Below are 23,905 nucleotides of genomic sequence, written 5' to 3'. Positions count from 1 at the left end.
CGACCTCGTTAGCACTGAATTAACATACTGTCGACGTGTGTGTCTGTTTGCGTGTCTGCTAAACTTCTACACAGTTAAACCAAGATTGTCAGCCAGTGTGTTACTGGTTAATTCCTATACTCGTGCACATAATCAGGAATGAACTGGTTTTTAAATGTTGGACTGGTGTGTGAGCAGGGATGTTTTTATATTTGCTTTAATGTTTGATGTACATGGAACTTGGATGTAACTGGCTGTGCTGTTTGTTGCTTGAAGTGATGTGTGTTATTGTGTTGGTCATAGAGGAACACTGACAGTAATTTATGCTTTTTTCTGTGTTTCTTTCTCTTTTTCATTGTAAAGATGTTCAACCTGATTGACTGGCTGGCTGATTGATTGACTGGCTGGCTGCCTGACTGACTGACTGACCTATTGATTGATTGACTGATTGATTGACCAACTGCCTAAACAGAGTTGCATGTAATCTACTAATTCACCTGGAATAAAAAACAACCAGTGAAGATTAAAGTAGAGCCGGAGCTGATCCATTTAACCTGTAGCAGGCCAAGGCCTTTTTCAAGTTAAGCAGAAGTTAAGTAAAACCCAGATAACTCGACAGTTTGGGTCAGGATTAAGGGTTAGGGTCAGGGTTAAGGGTCAGGGTTGGGATATGTTGTTAGGGTTAGGGTTAATAAATTCATTTTGCTAATGAGTGTCCTCAAAATTATGGTTAAGACCAACGTGCGTGTGTGGGTAGCAGCATGAGTGACATCTGAAAGGAGGAGAGAGAGACGAGCTAAATTAATCAGTGTGTGGGCAACTTTGAGCAACACACACTATAGCTCACACACACACACACACACACACACACACACCTTTTTGCATTGGCTCAGTCAGCAGAGAGAAAAATACAGAGACAGCCTTTGTTGTGTATGAATGTAAAATGGATTTGGTGTCACAGGGTGAAAATGAGGTGAAAGACGAAACTGTCTGACTTTTCTTACTGGATCTATCTGGATCATTGTGTTCATATCATTCATATTGAAATGCTGACACTGACAACAAAGGCTTTGGTTTTCTGCTTAAGATGCCAACAACAAGTCCATCTGTTTAAGCAGCAAATGACTTGTTTTGCCAGCCATTTTCAAAGTGACATAGCCAAATGTTTTAGCCCTGCTGAAATTTAAAGCCCCCTGATCGTTTCAACTGATTTTAGCTAAGTTCTGCGTTGCTCAAGTTGAATTGTGAAAATACATAATATTGATTCCCGATTATTCTCAAGCAGGACAATTTATACACGTGTGACGAAACATGTTTCTCGAGCAGGCATGTAAACCACAAACTAGTTGTATGTTGGAATGAGAATAACAATCTTTTCTTAAAAAAGTGCACCATGCACACTTGCGTGATAAGGACCGGCAAAAACAAGATGCACGAATTGTCTTTCCATTGACAGGAAGATAAACATAAAACTGCCAAGACAATTCCACGGTAATACCACTCTGTGCCTCTACATCTCCTGGGTAAACATGTATTGTATAATCTGGCCTGCGTATGCTGCAAAATGAGAAAAACAAATGGAGACAGGATGAAAGAGCTCCATGCTGAGATGCATTTGCAAGAAACTAGCCTTGATCTTTAAACTCCCACACAGCCCCGTAATAACACAAAAATCGAGGTCACTACATCCAGAGTTTGCTTCCTGTGCGATGGGCGACGGCGCCATTAATACAGTTGTTATGTAATGTTGTAGGCAAAGTTGTGTCTCTTAAGTGCTTGTAGTGCTGCTGCAGATGCAGGATTGCCACATGGCCACAGGCACGAAGCAGCATTGAAAATGCAGAATCCAACATGGAAGCATCCGCAGCTTTATCTGCAGCTGGTTGTAAGTTTTTCACAAACAAGTCAAAGGCAGAACAGAACGTTTGCAGCTGCAGGATGTGTGACAATGGGATGCACACTGTAGCCAAGCAGAGCTCATTAACCTCTACACAATGCAAAAAACTAAAGTAAACTAAGAAAAACAATGGAAATAAAGTAATCACTCAGTCCAACAGTTCCTCTCCCACTCCCCACCCCCCTCACATCACTGCTGAGAGCGCTCATAAATAAAGCAGGGTAAGATTGCAGCACCTGCAGCGATAAGGGACGCTGGCTGCGAAAGCTCGGGACCTGGTCTCCCACATAGAGGGAGGGCAGAGACTGGCAGGGAGTTTTGTGTCTGTGTCTTTTTATAGGTACGTTGGGAACGAGTAGGCCACGTATGAATTTGAAGTTGAACAACATATCTATATATATGTATGTTCGAGAACACAAACGCCTCTCGATTTAGCTTTAGACACACTGACAATACAACCAAACCAGAATGTTCCTCTTTCCAACGTGGGTCTTGGGTTCAGCCTCACCATGAAACGAAAGCTTTGATAATATGTTAATAATATTATCTAATATGATAATATGGGATGCGACCATGAGAATACACCTGGAGTCGAATGCTGCTGTGTGTATTTGCAGATTGAGATTCCACAGATAAATCTGCTTTGCAGATACTTCAACAGCCTCGTTTTACCAACAACAACAAAAAGTCAAAACTATAACAATTTTAAAATTATCAAGAGACTTAAAAAATAAATCCTTTTGTAACTTGATTTCTTCAGCTACTCCGATGGTAATAACATGTCCTGACATCTTATTCTAAATTGGGCTCACAGGTTGAAAATAGTTTGGTTGCTTAATACTTAATATTTAACACAGTTACCACCACGTTACCTTAAGCTCAGCTGTGTGGTGGATGTTTTGCCTTTGTTTGACCTGTGAATAACCAATTCAGGACATGTTGGGATATCAAACTAAACTCCATCTCATAATTAGTGGTTTTAACTATTGAGTCCATTCTGCTGATAGTAATTTTTCTTCAGTGGGGTTTTTAAAGCAGGTCTAGTACATATAGCATAGTACTTTTTTTTAAACACAGTACGCTATTTTTATTGCTTCAGACACGTTTAGACAGAACCAGGGATCCAAATGAGAAAATATGAATCTTGATTCATACCTTCTGTTTATCATAATCTGTGACATGCACAGTCCTGGTTCCAATGATTTGTTTTCACCAACTGTGCGCTTCTTTTAACAAAGTGAAAGTTCAGTATGGTAAGTACAGGAGTTGATAGGCTTTTGTTTATGTTTGGCATTTTAAGAGGTTCTAGGTCACAAAACTAAGCAGAGATGTGAAAGTGACACCTGTGGTTATTGACACTGTGTCATACCAGCCCCAGTCCCACAGGAGAGGACAACTCTGACACAGACACTTTGTCCCCAAAGAGGACGGGTCTCTCCCGAGCATGTTAACTAACACCTCTGTGAATAATGTCTGCTGGGCCTCTCTTCTCTGGGGCCTCTGGGGCAAGATCAGTTAGAGATCTGGCCCAGAAACAACTTAAACACTGTGAGACTGTCTGGTTTGGCCACTGACTCATTTCTGCCAAATATCCACATCAGTATTCGTTGGTGATGCACAGTAAAGGAGTAGTTCGGCATTTTCACAAATGTTCTTTTCCTTTGTTTATAAAAGTTACAATGAATGTGAATACGGAGCCTGTGTCTTAAGGCTCCAGCCCCTGACCCTGAAGGAAAAGCTAAGTTTAATCTCCCGACACCAGCTCCATACATGACGCACATAAACAATTTTAGGATAAAAAGGAAAAACACATACACTTCAACTGTGCCTTTAAGGACCCAGATCTTCTCTTTCTGTCTTGTTTGGACCAATTCTCTCTCTCTCTCTCTCTCTCTATTTTTGCATCTGTTCCATCTCTGCTGAACTATTTTTGTTCTCTCTCCTTCTGTCTCTGTTTCTCACTTTTATGTCTTCTCATACACCCTCCTCCTTTACCTACTGTTCTCTGTCTCTGTCCTCCCCCTCCATTTTCACACATCTGCCCCTCCTGCTGGGCTTTGCCGTCTCCTTGCTCTCTTCACTCTGCACTCATTCGCTCTCAAGTCACCAAGGTTAGGCATACTAAATTACTGACTACTGACATTCTCCTTGACTATGACTCCTAACCTTTGTGGCATGGCTCCGGATCTTCTGATCTTATGCTCTAACCTCTGTGGTGACATTTTTGTGAGCTGGGATGTTTATGCATGCCTAGGAGTGCATATGCAAAATAATTCATTTCCGGTGCAGTGTCTGATGACCTGATGCTCTCTCTGTCTCTCGAAAGAAAGAGAAAAATCACGCTCGTTTCATCTTCCTTCGCAGCATCTCTCCAACTAATCCCCTCTCTCGCTCCCTCTCCCCCTCTAGCTTCAGAATCTGTAATTGCATTCAGGGTAAAGTGGAGCAAGGGCAACACAAGGCCTCCTCCTCTGAGGAGGCGGCTGCTGGCCATTTAGACAGCGTGGGGTATAAAACACACAGGCCTTGGCATATCAGTGGGTCCCTGCACGCTAGAGTAGCAACACCATCCGTGCATTATTACACTGGCTGAACAGAGAGCTGCAAGAATGAGCACAGATTTATGCTCAGTCAGAACAAGGGAGTGTGTAATGACCAGGGAAGGAAGGAAGGAAGGAAGGAAGGAAGGAAGGAGGGAGGGAGGGACAGATAGGATAGAAATCTGATACAGCATATAAATTTTAACTCACCTGTTTGGTAGAAAGCAGGATGTGTGCGGTCCCGAAAAGCAAAGGAAAGAAAAACAGTGTTAGAGGACATCCAGAGTACAGTATGTGGTTAAGGTTAAGGAAAGATCAGGTGCCTAAAACATTTTGTTATCACACTCTGTTCAAACTGAAATATAAACACATTTTCTGAGATAATAACACAATATTAGCCAACGATACTGCTGACTCACACTCAAGAGTCATTGACCGTTCAGACGCACAGACATTTACTCTGCTACCACCAACATTCATCCCAAGAAACTAAGCTACAGTTGTTTGAGACCACACCTGCAAAGACGTAAAGAGATTATGTGTCATTATTGTATCATGTACTTCGTCAAACAAAATCAGCGCTTTTCTTCTAACATCCACTGTGACTAATTGCTGGCATTTACTGTGAGTTACAATCGTGACTTTTTGGGGATCATTGCCTTTCAAAACAAAAAGCTTGTTAGTGCTTTGTTCTGAAATATTGTGCTATGGGACCCAGGGAGCGATTTAAACCATGATACTTGAGGGCCAACCCTTTCAAACAGTGTCGTCACAGATGAGCCCATTTGGCTGACTACTCTGCATAGGGAAGCTTGGCTACAGTCCTGTTCCTGCTCAAGAGATTTCATAAATGTTCCACCACGGGGACATGACATGTCTCCCCTGACTTAAGGAAGCTTATGAAGCTGTACTGAAGGAGACAGTTTGCTGCACACAACTCTGCTGTCTGATGAGAAAGGAGCTGCGTGAATGCAAACCATGAAGCAAACGTCAGAGTCGTGTTTTCATAATCAAACACTGACATGACTTTGAATTTAACTGCTCCACACAAATGAGGTGTTGGCATTTCTAATTGCGTTGCTTGGTTAACTGGATAGGATTTGTGTGCACACACTTCCACACTCCAGGTTCCCTGTGTAGGATAGCTGCAGGGAAAACACCAGGCATTAGGGTGGTGGTAGGATTAAACAAGGATTGTCTATGATTCTTTTCCTTTGTGCCTGTGTGACTTTGTCAGTGTGCATGCAAATGAAAACTGCACCATAAATACGACTTTCAGCATTACCCATTTAAACACTGAAGTAGGCGTATATCTATTGGGCTCTGCACACACAGACAGAGAGAGAGGCCTAGTTACACAGACCCAGATATAGCAAGAAAATGAAAAAAGAAAGAATCAGGCAGTGTGAAACTTTAGAAAGTGTGTATTTGCATAATCTCTTCTTTGCAAAGAGTCGAGGGGAGGAATAATAACCTAGAGAAAGCTATCATCTGCCAACACAGTGTTGAGCTAGACCCTTATGTGTGTAAATGCAGCTTGCAAGCAATACAGCAGCTTTACTCAGTTGCATGTTCAGTCTTATTCAGCTCCTGTGGGCGTCAGACATCCTGCATCTGATTTACCCACTGATGTAAATGAAGAGAACAGCAGACACTCTTTACAACTGTAATTTAGAATAAATGAACATGAAGCTCTTCACTTAGTCACTCTTGGATTCCCCATAACAAACTAGCCTCATATACTCAAAATAAAAATTTCAATCATGATGATGTTTCCCTGGAGAGCAGAGAACTCCACAGAGGGAAAGCTACTGTGCTTGTATTAAGGGACAGCCTTCAGGTGTCGTGACTACCTCGTGAATTTCTTGTCAGGATTTGATACATGCCACAGTGATACATGCCATAAACTTTAATGTGGAGGGGGAAACAGCAGTGGAATTTGGACCAGGCTGGATTACTAACTGGAGAAGGTGGCAGCTGCCCCAGGGTCCCTGAAAGCACCACTTTCACTGTTTTAGTTTAATTAATTCCTTTAGATTATATTCAAATCAATACATGTATACGCTGCCAGGAAATCATAAATGAAATGGTTTGAATATGGTATCAAGTAAAAGCCCCATTAAATGTGAGCTCCTCAAATTTCAGCATGTCTTTTAGTTTTAGGACCTGAAGTTGATTCTCACATGGTGCATTTACACACATGCATTGTACCAGTAGCAGGTAACAAGATGCATATACACTACACAATTCAAATGAGAGTGTAAGGGAGGCTGACCAGTGTCCATACAAATATTTTGGAGCCACAACCTTAAAGGCAAAATTCTCCCATAGCTTAAGGCCTGGACTGAAGAACAACAGTCTGGGCCTGAGTTACCTGCTGCAGTCCATCACAGATTGTTGGGAGAGTTGGGAGCCTGAGCATTCAGAGATCCAAAAATGCTGACAGGGATTTAGAACTGGATCATGAGTTTATTGAGAAGCCAAGATAAAGATATCAAAAGACGTGTGTCTGAGATTTTTTAATGTAAAAAACAGCATCAAAGATTATTTCAGCATCTTCTAAGGCTCCTGTCACATAAAAGCTCCTAACTGCCGATCACAGGGTAAGTCTGAATAATGGATCCATCCATTATCGGTACCACTGGAGCCAATCCCCGCTGCGAGAGACGGGGCCCACCCTGGACAGATCAGCAGTCTACCACAGGACTGACACATAGAGACTAACACTCACATTCACACCTACAGGCAGCTTAGAGCCACCGTCCAACCTGACCTGCGTGTGCTTGGACTGTGGGAGGACGTGGATGAATACGAAGCAGAAATTCCACACTGGATGGATTTTACTGCAGAGCTCTGACAACCATCTGTGATCAGCCCACCAGTCAGTGACAAGGAGTCCAAAGACAGAAATAACCACACAGAACACGACGGACGAGGACAATTAAAGCATTGGTACTGTCACTTACAGTATTTGTCGTAAGTGGAAAGCTCATTAGTTGTGACTGACATTGGATGGACTGGGTAAAAGAGGGAGAGGCAAACTGAGTGGTATTTGAAATTAACTTCAGCTGTTGCAATGTTTAACAGATAACTCATGATAAAGATGAAGACTTGGCCTTGTTTCTAGAGTTCAGTTCACTTGCTGCTCTATAATTTGGATGTCTTGTTCTGCACGCTGAGGGGCCCGAGGCAGAGCGGATGCTGCAATCCTTTGAAATCAACCAAAAAAGGGGAAGGGAGCGATCATTGGCTTGTTGTTGTGCAGGGAGCGTATCCTAGTTTCTGTTTAGCAAGAGACAACCTGCTTTTCCCAGTGATCTGACAGACACTACACATGCAAGGCTTGTGGATGCATTCTCATTAAACCATAATCTTCACCAATATCACTACATCCTTAATCTGAAACTTAACCTCAACTTAAACTGGACGATTTATACTCCAGACTTGGAAAAACAACAATAGACTGCTGAGTACAAATGAGTGTATTATATTCTGTGGGCAGATTCCCTCTGGGCTGGGTACGTATGACACTTTGTAGAGAAAATTGCTTCACATAAATATGAGAACGCACACAGACTGTATATGCGCACACGTCGTACACAAATAAAAGTAGGCAGACAAGTAAATGCTCATCCAGGTTCTCATGCCCAATGAGAATTTACTAGTTGCGATTTGGCCATAAACCTCATCTGCCAAGCAGAACCCAACTGGGCCTAATGGTTATGAGATGGGTGTTTAAACAGCACACCTGCTGTCCCACATGGGTGACTTTCAAGGTTTCTGAACTGTCTGAGGGTTTCTGTGTATGATTCAACCTTTCTAATGTTCGTTGTTCTGTCTCCGAGTCTCTGTCCTCCTCTTTAATCATTTGCAGAGATCAGCAGTGGTGGGAAAAAGGCAGAAAATGCAGACGTAAGCTGATTTATTCCTCAGACAGAACACGCACACACAGACACACACATATGCAAGTAAATATACATGCACAGATTGCATTGCACATGCAGCTACATGAGCACACACACAAAAACATATGCAGACACCCACTCACAAACATGCACAAACAAACATCTAAATCCCAGACCACAGTGGGGTCAGTGCTCTGGTCTACACCAGGAGAGTAAATAAAGTTGTGCTCATTTTATCACAGCCTCTTAGCTGTGTGTGTGTGTGTGTGTGTGTGTGTGTGTGTGTGCGTGTGTGTGTGTTTTCCGACTGCTGAGCTTTCCTAAAGGACAGTGTTAATAGCCACTGTGCTGCTTTCCGCTACACAATCAAGGTGGTTGTTCACATGAAACTCGAACACAGAGCGACACTTATTCCTGCCCCAACGAGCAGCAGCAGTCACAGAGCAACACAAGGCATTATTATTTTTTACTTCCCTCATATCTACTCAGCAGTATTCAGAGCAATAACTCTAGTGTCTTGGTCGCATTTATATCATTGTCTGCCTAGAAATCCTAACAACAGATCTATCCGTATCTGCACGTCAATACCAGCATCAGCGGGACCAGTGATTCATGCCACGCCGCTGTGAATTCACTGCAGCACCATAATGTGAGCCAGGTATGTTCACGTACATATTGACCATCTCCTTCCCACAATTACTGCGGATAGCGCATCAGCTCATTTGCATATTTCTGAAGCACGACCGTCTGCTTATTCAGTACGACTGTACCTGGAATCCTGCTTCTGCTGTGTCACTGAAGCAGAAAGGTGTTATGGGTAACTGTCACTGTCGACTGTATTGTAGCTGGTATGTTATTTCCCAAACAGCTTCTCCCGTAGCAACTGTTTGACATTTCCTATATACATTTTCAACCAAACATCCATGAAACACAAGCTGTGATTTAATATGCTGCACTGTGACGTCCACACGACTGACACAAGAAGAGCCCCCCCCCATGCCCTTCTATCTGATTGTGTATAAAAATAAATGTCCCCAGCATCTGAGAGCGATACTGTAAGTGCTTCCATTACTGTTGTGTGTGTGTGTATACAGTGTGGTGTGTGTGTGTGTGTGTGTGTGTGTATACAGTGTGGTGTGTGTGTGTGTGTGTGTGTGTGTATACAGTGTGGTGTGTGTGTGTGTGTGTGTGTGTGTATACAGTGTGGTGTGTGTGTGTGTGTGTGTGTGTGTGTGTGTATACAGTGTGGTGTGTGTGTGTGTGTGTGTGTGTGTGTGTGTGTATACAGTGTGGTGTGTGTGTGTGTGTGTGTGTGTACTTGTGTGCCTATATGTACTGCGGCCAGTGAAACACATACAGATAAGGAGAGGGGATCATGTCTCCAGAAAGCAGCACGGGGCGGATGCCACAGAGCCCAGGCTTTATCCCGTCAACATGAATGTACGACTGAGACAATACACATACATGAGTCCACACAAATGTGCACAGGAAGATTCATGTGCAGAGCAGGTCAGTCCTGGGGATGAGTGAGAGGAGCAGAACGAGTTGGTCACGGTGCATCGAGATGTGTGATCCGGTGTTTCACCTTTTTGTTTAACGCCTTTCTTTCGAGACCAAACTGCATCTGAGTTTACAAAGATTCCTTTAAAATACTCGCAGACGATGTTGACACAGACAAAAGCGGTAAATAAATTAAGGAATGATCTGAAGCTATGAGCTCTTGTATTTACTTTACTTTCTGCTCCTATTCCAGCATGTGTGTATTCATTTGTTTAGGATTTCTGATGCAATATGCATTGCGTTGGATTATCTGATGATAAGAGTAAAATTGATCTGCTCCTTTAACAATGAAAACGATTATAGTCTTATATATTCCACAGAGGTATTAACAGGCAGGCATTCAGCTTTATTTTCCTTCACAGGCTTATGGCACCAGGCTCATACAGCTGCCGAGCTCTCCCACACACAGATTTGAGGAGAGGAACTTGCAGCAACTACAACATGCCCATATTCAAAGGATTTTATTCATATCTGATTTGCATAAGGAGACATTTTACTGAATATCAACAAACAAGCATGGACAAAGACGTACTGTACATGCACATGCACATTAAGGATGGGGAATTATGCACATGCACACAAACACTTCAGCAACACCTCTTTAATATGAAAACATCTGAGTCTTTAATGAGCAGGATAATGTAGGTGGCTGTTTTGAAATTCCACTTCTCATCTGTAGCAAGCTCCAATTCCTCACCTCCCTCTCTACCTCCCTCTCTCCTGCTAAATCCCTTTCTTCTACCTCCCCGGTCTCCTCCTCTGCCTCCTCCTCTGTCTAACAGCAGCTATTCAGTTTTAATTGCTTTCTGAGTCACCTAATTCCCCAGAGTAAAGACAGAGCATATGAAGGAGAGAGATGGAGGAGACAGAAAGAGATGGTATATTTTAACATTTAAAGACTCAAACATACACTTTCTCTCTCACTCTTCCACCCTGTCTTTTCTTCCTCCACCACTTTCCAAAGGTCCGACTGCTTGAAACCTTTTTTACTTGAAAAAAATCCTCTTGTCCTTAGAAGTCCAGAAACAGTCCTCGCAAATGCAAAATGTCTCTTTTACCTGGACATACAGTACTCTTGAACTTGACATCTTTTGCTGACAAACGCAGCTAAAAATTGGAGATAAATGATACCACCCACTGTAGCAGATGAATTGTTCCATTGCTGTGGCATAAAAAAACTATTTACATCCTTCTAGAAAACAAAGCAGAACCTTACTCCTCCAAACCACTTGTTATCCCATGAATAATAAAGAAGACAAATGTTCCTTCCTTTTATTTCTCTGCTGGCTCTTGTCTTTTTATAGGCCACCCCATTGTGCAAAAATCCCTGCAATAGTCCTTCCAAAGGAAAGTGCAGCAGCTGCAGTTATGTGATTGTATATTACATTATATAGTCCCTGCACAGTAGTTAATTAGCCAGTCACACCCTGATTATGTCACTGATTGCCTTGTCTGTGAAAAGCTTGTTATAGCTGACAGTTCAGATAAGACATGGACACTCACCAACAACTGCACTGCAAAGAAACATCTACATCTTAACTTGTTTCTGCCTACAGGAGCATCCTAAACAGAATTTCCTTCAAAGAGATAAATCAAGATTTGGGGAAATGAAATTGAAACCGACTAGCAGAGAGTTGGATGACACCAACACCACTGTCTGTTTTTTTTTACTGTACAAATCCAGCAAATAGGTTATCACATATTATCATAAGACAACCCAGCTGTTCATGCCTCCAGTGTTTATGCTAAGCTAAGCTAACTGTAAACAAGGCTCTGTCTGTAGCCTTCACAAACAGCAATGATAGTTAGTCTTCTCTTTAACTCCTCATGCAAAATGTCTTTCTTTCAGTGTGAGACTGCAAATATAAACAACAGATTAAAAAAACTGGGGAGAGGAAGGTGATGTGTCTGATAACAAAGGAGGAGATGATGTAAAAAAACAGATATACACTGAGGTAAAATGCTCAGTAACACCTGAATAATCCTTTACCCTCTCCCTGACTGTTCCAGGCTGCCCTGCCTTCTCATTCAGCCTTTGAAGTTGTGAAATCCAAGTCTGCTGCAGCGGTGACCAGACAGAACTGATTTAGTGCTGATGAAAGAGGACCTTGAATGTGTCTGTGGAGATACGTCAATCTGTGTGTTCGCCTGTGTCCGCTGACACGTCTAAAGTCAACATAAAAGAAAATATTAGTAACGAGAGCGTTTTGCCCTTTATTTGAAATACCGCCTCGCTTTTACTTACAGCACTTTCTGTCATTGTTTACTTTATGTCGTGGAGCTTTGTTTACATCCGTGTGACTGTGCAGAGCAGCTTCAAATTAATGAACAGTTAATTCAGTCATTATGTCCATTGACACAAAGTGTTTATCTCAGCTGTCACTTACACAATTTCAAATAAAACTTTGTTTTCCAGAGGATCTGAAAGAAACAAACAGCACTGCCCTACATTACTAACAGCCTTGGTATGTTGTGCTGAGTCAGCCTGGTCGTGTGTGTGTGTGTGTGTGTGTTTGCTGGCAGCTGTTTAGTGCATAAAACTGTCTGTGAATATAAAATGAACCGTGCACACACGTGCACGCTCGTGTGTGGGTTCCTTCACACATACTCACATTTTCGTACAGTCCATGAATTAAACATGTTGAGCAGATATACTCACCTCAAGAGCCAATTAAGGAGGTACTGAATAGAAATGTATAAAGGATCTGTCCCAGCACTGCTAAATAAGACAAACTTCTAAATATTTCATCTGAAAGTGTTGCATCAAGAGCCAGACGGACTTCGGCACATTTAAATATTAAGCTGGTTATGTCATCGCTGCACTTTTTCCATGTCCCTCTGGTTCCCTTCCTCTTTCTATTCAGCATTTCTCCCCTCTATTCTAGTCCAGTTGTATCTCCCTTTTATTTTACTGGGCCTGAGGCTATTTGATAAGATGTATTGTTCATTTGTCGAAAGATCGATAAAGTTTATGAGCGTACATGTGTGTGTGCTGGGGATACCAGGGTTCTGTGGGGCGGCCAAAGTGACTAGGGCTGCTGCTTTTTCATGCACTATTATGAAGCTATTTTTACACTGACACATCTTTGTTCTTTACCTCTTTTCAGCCTTGTTCACTGCAGAGCCTCTCAAGTGTTTTGAGCCTTTTGTGTGCAGACACCAGCAGATGCATTAAGCTGAAACCCATTCTGACCCCGTGTACGCTGCCCCGGATCATCTCATCTGCTCACTCACACTTTCCTCACTGTAAAACCTATTAAAGAAATTCTGATCTTTTTTAGCAACACTAAAAAAACACGAAGACAAAAATGTTTTCAAACACGACACTGCTGTTCCATCATGGTCATCACAAACAAAACAGTGGGACCTGTGTGTGCAGTATATATGCACGTGTGTGGTCATCATCGAGATACAGTTATATATAGAAGAAAATATGTAGAAAAAACATTTAGCTGCTCTCTCGTTGCACTACTTTTAGAGAATCAGAGTATTAACAGTCGGCGTGCCAGCAGCAGGGATTAGTAAATAAATGCAAAGCTCCACATGCATCTCTTCCCAATTCACAGGTGATTCATCCATAGCTCAGCAGGGTGCTACCTCATCACCTCTCTGTGCTGCTACCTCTGCAAATAACAGGCACCAGTTTAAAGGTCATGCAAAGCACCTTTACCTTAAACAATGAACAACATAAAAACCACAGATTATTAGCAAGACTTAAATTACTCACATCATTACTTTAACCAGTGTTAAAGTGTTATGTCACATTTTCATTTATGTACATAGGAGTGTTACACAATGCCCCACTTTTTTATCTTACACATTTCTAATCTGCTCTGCATGAATGCAGATTAACAGAATTTTGGCTCTCAGGGATAATATACATAGATGAAATCCTCTTCCTGTCCTCTCTTTGACTGCCTCTAGCATCCCCCTTTTCCCCATCTGTTGACTTCAGCATCACGGAGCCCTCCTTCCTCTGCTCTTTCTCTTATAGACATAATCATTATTATTTTCACAGAGAAGCCAGTAAAAATGATTCTGTGTATTCATATCATCTCCAGCTGCTGATTCTCAAAACAGTCGCACGCACAGGAGCATCTCTGAACAGGTAAGAATAAACAGAGCTGCAGAGGGAACAGCTTCTATCAGAGACCCCAGAACAACTGTCTCCTGTGTCGCTCTGACTTCGATAATCTAGGATCATTATTTTTAGCTTTTCAGTATGGGAGCCTGCTGTTGTTTTGGTTTGTGAAAAAATGTTTGCAGCCTCACACTTACAGAGACGACAGTTAATTTTCCCATCTCTGATCTCACCTTTTATCAGCGGAACCGTTTTCTAAAGTTGCTTATGTGTGGACGACCTCATACAACGTTCCCCCCTGCAGTAAGAGACACGGTCATGTTAGGACTTATATTAATGCAGGTGCTAACTAAACCAAAGAAAAAACCAAATAATAAAAATAAAAAAAAGAACCCAACGTTGTAGAGCTCCTCAGTATTCATGGTGCAGTTTAGCCGACTGCAGATTCTGTGAACTGCAGCCTTCACTGGTTTGTTAAATTGTGTATTCACACATGCTGTGTTACTATAAACTAGAATATTATAGTGACTGCTTCAGTTCACTTCACTGGACTAAAATGGGCTTTCGGGGGTGAGAGGAGTGTGTGTGTGTGTGTGTGTGTGTGCTGGTATTACTGTTGTAATACAACATTGTGGGGACTCCATGTTGGGATAGAAAGAAAACAAGTTCCCAGAATTTAAACCGTTAAAGTGATGACTTGGTCTGAGGTTGGAGCAGAGTTAGATTTAGGTTAAAGTTAAGGTAAGTCTACAGAAAATGATTGCAAACCAATGTAACGTCCTCACGACCGATGATGAATAACTATGTATGTTTTGAAGCTTCCCCACACCCCCAGAAAGACTGGAGGACAAAGAGGAGAAGAGAAAGAGAGCAGCACCTACACCTGTCAGGTGACTCTCGAACAGATGGTCGAATCCAAATACAGCACCATAGGCACCAAAGACAGCGGGCTGTGTGTGTGTGTGTGTGTGTGTACTTTGTGCATCTGTGTAAATGTGCACATGGAGGAGGTTAGCAGTGAGCTCATAGGTGGAGTGCAGCCAGCAGCCCAGTGGCAGACAGCTGGCTGCAAGTTCGATTCCTGAGGCCCCGACCCAGTGGCTCCCTGCATATGTCCATGTACTGTTCACAGCAGAGCTTATTGTATTTAAACAGCCTGATGTCGGAGCAAGACGTACAAATATCACACCGAATCACACCTGCGCTGACCCCTGGGGGTGAGATCAAGCTGATATGAAGCACTTTGATCCCACGAGGCTGCAAATACACTTTAGACGCCGCCCTCAAAGGGATTTCCTCAGAGGTCGGTAGGTAGTTGGTGCTGATTCCATAAAGACAAAAATACTGACAATGCACGTCCTAAAATGCTGAGGCTTCCATCTCTAAACTTCAACATCTAACTTCTTCATAACAGACAAAGTGATCACAGCATATCCTCTGTAGTTTACAGAGAATGATTTTTGAGACATTATTATTATTAGCGTCGCCTCTATTAATAAAACCAAATCTGTGAGCATGTTACCAACCATATCACTATTTCCATCCTGATTTTATCAGGACTCAGGTCAACTCACAGCTTGTTCGGTGCTGTCACAGAGTTGGAATCTCACGGTGTCAGTCTCACTGCTGACGACTGAGTCTGACTATAGCGATGAAGAAAAAAATAGTCTAAACTTCTGAAAGTGAAACACCTGGGCTGCTCCACATCTGGTCAGAACAAACATCTGGAGCTGTTCGGTAATTTGCAAAGTTTGATGATGTTGTCACAGCTGCGGGGAAAGGCCAGTCAAATATTCACTCAGCAATATTCACGATCATATACGGTAAATCCTATGCTCAGTTTGTCCAAGACACGTCTGCAGTACAGCATGAGCCAAAATCCCCAAAGCAGCTCTGTGAAGGAGCCAAACTGTCTGAAGGGAAGGGACAGGCTGAGACTGTGAATAAAAGCTACAGCAGTTATACAAATACACAGAAAGGGCTCAGCCTGGCTCTTGGGCTGATGATCCTTCACTGAATCTAGTGTTGAAAAGCATTAAACAATTTGTTATCCCAACCTCAGTTAGTTTCATTTTTGCTCATATGATTAATCAAATCTGGGATCCAGCTTCTCAAATGTGGAGATTTGCAATGTTTTTCAGTTTGTCAAACACAGCTCAAAACCAATTTGTTCATCAGTAACGTAAATAATAATTTATTGCAGCCATAATCTATTTCTTCCTCCTCATCGTAAAAGTAATAATTAAGACACGCTGCTGCTTTATGTGATCATTCTCTACACCCTGACTTCTACCTTACATGTCTTGAACCTGCTCTTTGGCCCTGATACCTGCACTCAACCTTCCAGCTTTGTCAGAAACGTCTCAGAAGAAACAAACTGTGGGTGAAAAAATAAACACATTAACGCGCATTGTGCCAAATTCATGAGCTGCACTTCCTTAATTATTAATGTTGATTTATTGCTCTGTCACTGAAAAATGATGGTTATATTCATCTGAAGTTTCCATATCAGCTAATACACAAGATACTATTTGAAAAACCCAGACGAGTGAGTGAATGAAAGGAGCCATGCATCATCCGCCGTTTTCCAAATCATCGTATAATTGATTTCAGTAAAAGAGGGAGAGTGTTTTCATTCTCGGCGAAGCAGTAATGGGTTGTCTTATCATCGTGCTGGTTATTTCTTAGACAGCGTTCTGTAAAATCACGCGGTGTACCTCAGCTGATGGTTTAAAGGCCTTTACTGCCGATACACTCTCTGGCCTTCGATTGTGGTTTTTAACGAAAACATACAGCTGCTGTGACAGTAACTGAATAGGGCTGTATTGATTTCTAGCCAAACATCAGCCAAACACACATACATGCATCTCACGTGTAGAAGTGTGTGTTCAAAGCTTTGTACGTCATGAAAAATCAAAGCTCCTAATGCTTGATAGTGTCAGTCGAATAATAAAGCTCTTTGAGCTTTTCATGCAAATTCTATGTAAATCCCAATATTTAACGTTCAAAACAACATTCACAGAAATTTGTATCTGAATTAGAGGAAAATTTGTACCAACTCTGCAAAACAATGCACAGATTTGGATTATCTTCTTTTTGGATGCAGCGTTTGCTTTCATGTTTTATGCACTGTCACAAACACAGTTTCCCTCCGGGCACAATAAAGACGCCAAAATACGGTCTTAAAGTTCAGTCTTGGTGAATCTGGACCTGAAAGTCTTCAGCCTCAGAGCTGCTGATTCTCATGTGGGTAGCAGCAATAAAGACCAGCCAAAGCTCCAAGCATTCGTTGAGAAGAAGACAGTCAGCTGGGATTTAGTCATTTTGGCCCCGTCCTTTTTTTCCCGGCACAAACTCTAATAAGCAACTTGTTTTGTTTTGGACTAAACCCTGTTATTAGTGCTTTGCTTTCAATCACAAAATCTCAACTGTAACTGAGCTACCAGTGCTCCCTGGCAACTGTTCAGCTCAGCAGGGGTCATTTGGTTCACTCCCATCAGACAGCCTGCTAACATCAATACAACCGTCGGCCATCGTCTATTTAATACGACCACAACAATCACCGAGCACCAATTAGCCAACCAAGGTAATGACACGCAGGAGAAGGACATAAGAAAAGTTAAATTAAATAAAGAGGGAAACACTGAGTGACAGCAGGGGTGCAATTAGTTTGTATACAAAACTTCATCATCTAGGGTGATTGTTTTGTCGGTTTTCCTGATGTGTGTTCTTTCCGCTTGCCATTGTCTGTCAGAAGAAAAGTGTGACAAGTAAACAGGCAGTTTGTTTTCATGTAAGAAAGGACTTCCAGCCTCCCCGTACTCTCCTGCCTTTCACCTTCATCAGCCTGTGGAACGAGCCTCCCAGGTTCTGCAGCAAACAGCAGGTGGAACCCAAAGGAGTCCAAGAGTTTCTGATGAATGAGTTCAAAGACAAGCTGTTTATCTACTTTCCCTGTGCCTCCCTGCACTGACTTCACATGTGTGTGTAGTTTGTTATTCTCCATCTCATCAGGCATTCAGGGATCATCTTAAGAGATTTTCTAAATTCTGCTCAGACAAAGAGAAGTAAAGCTACAGGAAACATACATTACCAGAAATGTACCCTCCCTGTTCACAGCTCTTCAGTGGCATGGAACTAATCTTAACGGCAATCCGCACTGACAGCATCCTCTGCATGTTTTGGTTTGATTTGGACTTTAAAAAGCTGTGGTGCAGCGTGTGCGGCACGTTAATAACTATGTTCTCAGTGGTTCGTGCTAGCGGAGCGTAAGTAGCTAACTGCTGCCTACATCTCCCAGCGGCCTGATCATGTCTTCAGAGCGTCACACCCTTCGGCCCCCAACCCCTCAAGTTGTCTCTCGTGAACGATAAAGGATCAGCACCGACCCCCCATACCAACTTGGTACGCTTTACACAAATGGTGCGGTGGCACATTAGTAATCCCACCTTGAACAGGAAGTGAGAAGCAGCTAAGAAATGTCACTCTTCTTCCTGGACACTTCTTTTTCCATTGGCTTTTCATTGATACTGTGATTGTGTGGATATACAAGAAAGAGAGGCAGAGGGCGACGTCTGACAGGATCCCAGCAAACTCAGACCAGCAACGTCACATTACATGGTTTGCATTTTCACCAGTCCAGTGTCAAATCAAGTGACATCTCCCCTGGTTGCTCAGAGAGAGGAGCAGCGAGACGGAGAGTGAGAAAAGAACCTTCAGAAAGACTACATGAAAGTATACGCCAGATGGGACACGCACGGAAAGACGATTGTTGGTCTTTATTTCCCTGCAGTGTCTACAAAACAGACCACACTGAAAGGCTCATGCTCTCTGTGCTGTCATTATCCTCCCTGAAAGCCGGGACAGAAGCTCTGAGCGGCCGGCTCGCTATAGTTCTTCTCTCTGTGCACTTCCACACACTCAGACGCACAGATGGCCTTGTTTGACTGCTAAGTTTGAGAGATGTGACTGTGGCTGACATATATAGACACATTCACACTGAAGCTGCTTGGCGCCTGGTACAACTAAAAAGAGAATACAAAACTGTCAAAATAAGTTGGACTTGACTTATAGGATGTGGAGCTTTAACAAGACTGTTAAAAATATGTGCTGCAAGCTGTTGAGACGAGAAACACAATGTGCTTGGGTGCATTACAGCTTACACTTAGTATTTATACTTAATCCGTGGACATTTTCAAATCCTGTGCAACCTCTACAGTCTGTCAGCTAACCACACATTAAACTACAAAAATAAACAAGTACCAGTTCATGCCAATTATCAATGCATTGATCAGCTTTGTATTATCAGTGTTAGGATGTGCCCAACTATTGACATATGTCAGGCTAGGGTTTGCAAATTGCAGCAAAACTAAATCTATTCTCATGCAGAATGGGTATATTCTATATTTTTGAGATTAGCACCCATTCTGCGTCTTTTGATACTCAGCTAATATGTCTGCTGCCGTCTGTTTCCTGCAGGGCCTTTTTGCTGGGAATCAGGCCCACCAAAAACCACACTGGACCCTCTGCGGCTGTGAAACACTGAGACACACTCGTCGTCAGCTATTAAAATATGCCTTCACATCTAATTTCACAGCAGTATATTGATGAGAACACGGTACTAACAGCTTCATTAACCAGTGATAATTTAAAGAATGTTTTCCTAAAACCAAAACAAGTTTCATATGATCAATAAATGATTTGTTCTAGCAACACACAGTCTTACTCGCTTGCTTGATATTTGACTGCACATTATACAGGCTTTGCATGCAGAGGCCTATTTCTACATTTACTTTATCCTGAGCAACAGAAATCCAGTTACTGGTTCACCAGAGACCATAAGGACAGTACTAAGTTAGATTATCATGTGTCCAGTGTGTGTGTGTGTGTGTGTGTGTGTGTGTGCGTGCATGACGTGCTGCCATGTCTGCATTTGTGTGAATGTGAGTGAGTGTATATTCTCATGGAGACACACTGTCACCTTCCGGAGCCCAGGTGTCCAGGGTCACATGAGTGCCGTATGCAGGCGAGCTGGTGTAGAGCGTCCATCTGGTCTCTTTATACGAAGTGTGTGTGTGTGTGTGTGTGTGTGTGTGTGTGTGTGCGTGTGCGTGTGCGTGTGTGTGTGTGTGTGTGTGTGTGTGTAGAAGTGACCTTGCCTCCGTTCCAGGGCAGCGTTTAGAAGAGGTGGCAGAATACTGCTCATGAAAACAGTCTGCTCAAAAATTCGAATCGTATTTATAGCCCAACATCTGAACATCGATGCCGTCAGTTGTAACATCTTTCATCTGTCTGAGAAAGTGTAATTATGCAAGAACCTACTGATCATAGCCATAACAGTGCCAGGCCAACGTCCCTCTGTCAGGCTTCTTCTTCTATGCTTTTACCAACAGCTTACTGAGATATGTGTTTCAAGACTGATGCCTTCCTAGTTTGCATTAAATTTAACTTGTCAGATTCCTCCACATGTTCCACGAACCAATTATCACAGTGATGCCAAGTTTAAAACTTCCTGTGAAAATCTTTTCTCCACATTTTGACTCCATCCTTTTCTTCCAGGACTGTTTGTGCCTCAGACAGGTGATTGGCCTGATGGAGATGTCTGACGCACGTGGAGTCACCTGATGCTTTGTGTAAGGCTTGACCATCACAGCAGGAACAAGGAAATGAAGGAAACTGTGATCCCAAAACACGTCCAGGTAGCGGAGCTTCTGATCGAGTGACGTACAGATGTTAAAGCCTGAATTCGTCCGTCTTGCAGTTTGCAGGTTTCCAATGACTCACATGATGTGATCTATATTACACACCCTGAGTTCTAGTCTCCTCTGTGGCTTAATAAAATGTTGATGTCACTGTTTTTAATTTGTTTCTTCTGATTGAAATACTATTTTATTGACCAAAGTACATCAATAAGTCAGTTTTCACTCTCAGATCCATGAAAACATTAGAGTTGCTGAAACCAGCACTAAGAAAAGCCACAGTTTCCTGCCAGCTACCTACGGATATAATAAGATGCAGAAGGATCCAGTGATAAGTGTCTATGCTCCAACAGATCCTAGCTGGTTTTCACTTTCATATGTATGTGTGTACATTGTGTCCTCATTTGGCAATATTTCTTCGTCTTTCACAGCACGCATCCATCTGTTCATATCAGTGTCTGTCTTGCCCAGAGCGACTCTCCCCAGAATCCCATCATTTGTCAGACTTATGAGTGTCAGTCTTTCTCTGCCTGTCGTGTGTGCACCCTATATGTGTGTTTAGCATTCATTTCACGCTTAACTTTTTGTTCTCACCATGACTATAATTGCCTCTCTCTTCACTTGTGGGGTTGGGGATGTTTCTAAATGTGATCTGCATCTGCTACAGATGCTGCCGCTACAGACGGGAAATCCACTGTGTAGACGCAGGATTTCACAAGGCAGAGAGACAGAAGCACATTTCGACTGGGTTTATTCAGCCAAATGCCAAGAACAAGCCAATAAAAAAGTGCAAATTACGAAAGGAATCAAAAGAACTAGCAAAAACAACTTAATTTGGGAACTTGTATATATTTGGAAACATTGACATGAAAATGTCTTTTGCTTTTACAGCATTTCAGTCACTATCTTGCTAACAGGCTAATTGCTAATATAGCAGGAGCAAACATGAAAAATACTTATGATACTCCGATTAGGGAGCATTGCTTTACCTGTGCTAAACTGGTGGATTTCATTATTTTTTCTGACTGGTAGGAAACTGATCCTTCCTCTAGTTCTCCCTTTAAAATCTGAGAATCATCTGAAGCAGCTTCAGTTTTGTTCTAGCTGGAATGACGACAGGAATGTGCGACAGCTGGAATGTGCGACGGGGGATGTGGGGCAGGGACGCACAGCTGGGTCTGTTTCACTTGGAAGGATCAGTTCATATTTTTTGCCTTATAAACTATTGATTTGTTTGGATGGATTGTGAAAATTTCAAATTATCAGTAAGCTAAATGGTGGGGTGGGTACGTGACAGATGGAGGGGATGTGGGTGATTGCTGGTTGGGTGTGTGTGTGTGGAGGGGTGGTGGTTTGGGGGGTGCTGTATGATGGACTGAGCTCCAGCATCATTAGCATTTGGCTGACAGGGACAGTATGGATTAGGGGTGGCCCTGGCTGCCCAGAAGTGCTGATGTAGAGAATAGAGCTCAACAGCTTGCTGATAAATTCATGAACACAGAGACGTTTGAGCATCCATTCACACGCACAGACAGGCTCGCTGCTATATACAAACACACATACATACTTTGCCTTCATTAAAACACTGGATTTACTCCCACAGGTTCTCAGAAAAACAGGCTCCAAAAATGACTCATCGGAGTCAGATCCCGCACCTCTCCTGTCTGGGTCGGCTCAGCAAGGCAAAGTCATCTTAACAGACCAAACACAGCTGCTGCAGCTTCTACAGCTTCTCTGCAATCACCACAGTTGTTTGCATTTAAATCAGCAGCCACCAGAATATTCCCATTGTAGGGTTTCAGAGAGAAGTTTGTTTTGGTCTGTTTTCCATGGGGAGGGACACAGTGGTGTTTGGTGTGAGAGCAGAAAGAAACCATGCTCAGTGTCAGAGGTTTGGACACTCAGACATTCATCCACATATCTTTCTGCAGTGGTATAAAATTATCATTATACTTCTTTGTAGAGTTACTATAACGTGTGACCGGTGATGATGTTTATTCTGGACAGTGCATGGTAGAGTATCCTAATAAATGTCTGAATGAAGACAGTTTTTAAAGCCTTAACTTGAGGATTGTTTTTGTTCAACATTCCCAGTGTCTCCATTTTTTATCTCCCTGTGTTGTTTCGTCTCTTTCTGATCGCATATGTTGTTTTGGAGATCGTCTCCGTCCAATTACTGCCACTGCTCTGTTGTGGCGACTCTGTCTCTGGGCCTTGTGGCACCGCTGGTAATTACATCTCAGGAGAAACACACACACACACACACACACGCACACACACACACACACACACACACACACACTGACTTCAGGGTTCACTGTCGGCTTTCCTAATTGCATTTCAGGAACTGATCATTAAACTATTACAGTTCTGGTGTCATCAAAGTTGTGTTAATGTGTGTGGACATGTGCACTGCAACTGAATGTGTGCACAAGTGCAAAATCTCTAAAGTCAGTTAAAAATCAAAGTGTGTAGTCTGTCACATGTGAAAATGCCATCTCCCATGAAGCATCACAGGCACTCAGCTGCCGTATTACAGTTTCACATGTAATATTTATTTTCCATATCGAGGGGCAGGGAAAGCAGGGAATGGGAAATAGATCTGTTTTTTTGCACTTGCCTACATAAGTATTCATGTATTTTATATTCTTAATGTTGTATTATTGTTGTGCTAGCACTTCAGTTGACCTTGGTAATGTGTTCCAGATCCTCCACCGTCAGCATGCGACTGTATTATTGTATTGTACTATTGACTTTTATTGAAATGGGTGTGTTGGCAATAGTTGATGTCTGACCCAAAGGGGATTTAACATGAATCACAATCATGTAGTTGCTGGATTTTCTCCTTATGCAGAGTTTTGAAATACCTTAAATAGTTTGACACCTATCAGGTGAATTGTCAAGAAAAGCTTTGCAGACGGGGGTTCCCAGGGGATGGAGCCGACTGTCTATCACGAGGTTGACTTTTTATTTTTAGTAAAACACATTTTGCCACAAAAATGTACCGTTACAGTGAAAATATTTAAATCCATTTATACGGTTGTGGCAAAAACAATTATGTTAAGTGTTACATTTATTTCTATCCTGGAGAAATAAAAATGACAAGACAGCAAAGACACGAAAAAAACAAGACTAAAAAATGAGAAGTGACAAGTTAAATATGTTTGATTTTTGCTGTTTGTTCTAAGGCCACAGTTTATATGAAGTGTAATCATATGCAGCCCATCATCACCCTCATGTTATTT

The 23,905-nt window shown here is 42.3% G+C and overlaps 1 protein-coding gene across 1 annotated transcript in view; it reads right to left on the bottom strand.

The window, feature by feature from the left end:
* The window catches only part of nrg3a (neuregulin 3a), a 270,644-nt gene that overhangs the window by 180,952 nt on the left and 65,787 nt on the right, over positions 1-23,905 (bottom strand). The gene's annotated exons all lie outside the window — the stretch shown is intronic.

The sequence above is a fragment of the Mastacembelus armatus genome, chromosome 15, assembly GCF_900324485.2.
Source record: "Mastacembelus armatus chromosome 15, fMasArm1.2, whole genome shotgun sequence".
Classification (NCBI taxonomy): Eukaryota; Metazoa; Chordata; class Actinopteri; order Synbranchiformes; family Mastacembelidae; genus Mastacembelus; species Mastacembelus armatus.
The sequence above is the reverse complement of the archived record's forward strand: the minus strand, read 5'-3'. Positions and strand labels throughout refer to the sequence as shown.